We start from the raw sequence: 3,455 nt of genomic DNA, 5'->3' as shown, positions 1-3,455 counted from the left end.
CCCTGCTGATCAAATGGGGTGAGGAGAAAGAGGCGGACGGGGGAGGACAATGGGAGGGAGCACTGGACTGGACGAAGGGCAGCTTCCCTGCCCTGCCGACGGTGGACAGATCCGGCCCCCCGCAGTCCTCCTGAGCCACCTCCCTGACCCTAGGTCACCGTCGGCGTCTGTTTTTCTCACACCCAAACTGAAAACGCTGCACCTGAGTTTTGATTAGGGGAAATAGCAAAGTCTGATCAGAGCAGAAGGGTTGCAAATGAAGAAGTGGAAAATCATGTTGCTACAAGATAATTTACCTTTTTGAAAACGTCTTAATTTTCTCAGTGCACAATGTAAAATACAGTTTTAAATCTCCCCCAAATTGGCAAAGAAGGTGGCAAGGGGAAAAGAAAAAAAAAAAGGAGGGTAGAGCAGCCCTCTAAATGCAAGCTTGCGGGGCTGGAAGACTGGGGCCAGGGTTCCGGGAGTCCAAACCAGAAGCCACTCTCCTTCAGCCCAGCCTTTCAGCAAGAGGGGGCCGACGCCGGCCGCAGCCGGTTCCGAGGGCTGCGCTGGGCCGGGAATGGGCGACTGGGCCTTCGCCCGAAGAGACCAAGACCCTCCCTTCTTTCTTCCCTAAGGGTTTTCAGCTCCAGGAACAGAGGTGCCTGAAATGGGAGATCTGCAGGGACCAGGCCGGGACTCCCTCTCTCCCAGGCCCGGACACGGCGCGCCCTCCGCTCCTCGGTCACCCTCTTTTTCCCGAAGGTCCGTAATGTGTGAGTGTGGGATGGTTCAATGTTCAGGGCCTCGGCCCAGTAAGTACTTTTAGAGGCTAGTTCCCCCACTTCCCATCCGTTGCGGGGATTGACAACTAGACGAGAGGAGTGAGTAAAGGTGCCACAACGTTGTTTCCCATAAAATGGGTTAATACTCGCCGGGGCCCAAAAGGCTGAGGCGCTCGGTGCGCCTTGCTTTGTGAAGTCTCTTTTCGACCCCCGCCACCGCAGCTCAGTTCCTCGGATTGAGCCCTGAACCCGAGAAGGAGCAGGCCCGGAGCTCAGGCTGGCGAGCACACAGATTTCTTTCTGAGGGCTGACTACCATCGCCCACCCGAAACTTTTGCGGAACGGGAGAGGAAAGGAGTCACCGCCCGGCCAAGGCTGCAGCCAGAGACAACCGTGACCTTGGCCCTGGCCGGGACCCCTTTCAGAGGGCTCAGACCGGCGGGGAGCCGGAGCGAGCGACCCTGCCGTGGCGCGGGCTGCGCTCTCCCGGGCCACACCCCGCGCCCTTGCGGCTGGGGAGGGCTGCGCGGCGGAGGTGGGGGGTCGTTCTCCGGCAACAGGTGCATCCCAAGGCAGGCAGGCTACTTCCCTCTAAGCCTGTCTTGGCTCTGAAAAGAGCCTGGAGTTTCTCAGCCTTCCTACGACATACGAAAACAGCGGGTCGGCGCGTGGACCGGGTCAGAAGAGCCGTCCTGCTGTCCCCGCGCATCCGGGGCGCTCCGTGGGGACCGCGCACTTGGGAAGTTGTTCGGCTGTGCTCAACAACCGGCTGTGCCTCCCAGATCACCAGGGATCGTCTCTTACCTGACACCCAGTGAGCGCCGCTCGGTGCCGGACGCCCACTGCTCTGCAGCCTTAGCCACCGAGTTCCTCTCCAGCAGCTGCGGGCTCTGCCTGAGGCCGCGGCGATTTTGGCTCAGGAGCGAACCCCCACCCCCACCCCCGCAATAGTCCAGTAGCAAATGTCTCCGGCTGACCTGCCGAAGAGCTACTGTGAGAGGCAGGTCAATCAGCAACGTCCAGGGGATTCTCTCGCTCATCAAGCCGCAAACTTGACCAGCAGAAACTTTGGCCAAGACCGAAAGGCGGGAGGCTGCCCTGTGGGCTTCACCTTTCAACCCAACCACCCTCCAAGACAAAACAGAACAAAAAAAGGAAGCCTAAACATTTCTAACTATATCCCTCATGGGCAAGCAAGGAATAGCCTAAAAATTAGTTGACTTTGCGGAGAAACTTCTCAAAAAGTGCATTCTTTAGCAGAGTAAAACAATAACTTCACAACAATAGCAGTGGGGGTCCGGTCACCAGGGCTGTTAGGTTGACCAAAGAAGCCGGTACCCAAAAGGAAAATAAATAAATAAAAAAGACCAAAAATAAATTAAATATCAACATAAATCACAGTCAAGCAGGAATAATCTCTTCCTGCAGCAGCGCATCCCGAGTGATAGCTTAGGGTACAGAACCCTGAGCCCCTGCATTGGGAGATGCCAAAATCAAAATTCCAACAATTAAATAGGTGACACAAGGGCCAGAGAAGATGGATCTGGACAGACTGACTAAAGCGATTCCATTTTCCGGGTTTCCCTATATTTTAAATAACATCTTAAAAACTTACTGATCTGTCCAGTCTTCCTCCTCATCTTTTTAAAATCCAGTTTTCATACAGGGAAAATAGCAGAAGTGGAAGGGCAGTGGAATTTTATGAGCTGGTAGTAACTGCTTTTCACAATATTGGATGTGAGACTGGAAGATGCCAGGCAGTCCCAGAATAGCACAAAATGATGAGGTGCTAATTATGTGAATATATAGACAAGTTAATACACTGGCAGAACTAGAAGTTTGATTTTAATGATGCATAAGCAGCAAGGCTGGCTAGAACTTACAAATTCATTATAATTATTTAAAGACTCATGAAAGTCAAAGGAGATATGAAGTTCTGGGCTTCATTTACAGGATTTTACTCAATTAGTGAGCATCCTTCAGTACTCTTTTTTTTTTTTTTTTCCTTTCTGGTAACATCTGCTCAATTGCCAAAACCTCAACTGAGTTTTCCTCCTGTAGAAAGCCAATAAATGGAAAACATTTTTTTTCCTCAAGATTGAAATGTTTGGGTTGATTTAAATATCACTGGTGATCAATTACATAAACTGATGAGTTATATTAAAATTTGCATACTTATACGCACATTCTTGGCATGTGCCCTGACAGTCTGGATTTATGGCTCCATTAATACCAATACTTTAAGAACTACTAGGCAGATGATTTCTTAACAGTATTTTATTGTTATTAACTTACTTCTTTTATGAACTGATAGTTACAGTCACCGTATACAATTTGATTTCTCAGTATAAAAGCACAGAATGCTAATTCTACTTTTCACTTATGGTTATTGGATCATCTCCTGGCTATATTCTATTAAGTAGTTAAGCACATATTGCTGTATTATTTGCTGAAGTGCTTAAGGAACTTAGTTTTATTTTAGAGATAGTTACCTTATGTAGCATATGTATCCTCATCTTGACTTCAGTTATATTCAGATTTATATACACACAAAGTATATAAGTAAATAGATACCACAAAGAGATTAGAATATAGGTATAGAATCTAACTATAAAGAAACAGCAGGTTAAAGAAATGTTTACAGTTATGACAACAATTTATTACACTGCCTTTTTATTATAGGTACCT

The 3,455-nt window shown here is 48.5% G+C and overlaps 1 protein-coding gene across 1 annotated transcript in view; it reads right to left on the bottom strand.

The window, feature by feature from the left end:
• Positions 1-2,506, bottom strand: part of OLIG3 (oligodendrocyte transcription factor 3) — a 5,754-nt gene extending 3,248 nt beyond the window's left edge. The window contains exon 1 of the mRNA XM_011962080.1: positions 2,383-2,506. The gene's annotated coding sequence lies outside the window, so the exon portion shown is untranslated. The remainder of the gene's footprint in view (positions 1-2,382) is intronic.
• Positions 2,507-3,455: the final 949 nt, after the last annotated feature.

This window comes from Colobus angolensis, unplaced genomic scaffold (assembly GCF_000951035.1).
Source record: "Colobus angolensis palliatus isolate OR3802 unplaced genomic scaffold, Cang.pa_1.0 Scaffold58, whole genome shotgun sequence".
In the NCBI taxonomy this organism is placed as follows: domain Eukaryota; kingdom Metazoa; phylum Chordata; class Mammalia; order Primates; family Cercopithecidae; genus Colobus; species Colobus angolensis.
The sequence above is the reverse complement of the archived record's forward strand: the minus strand, read 5'-3'. Positions and strand labels throughout refer to the sequence as shown.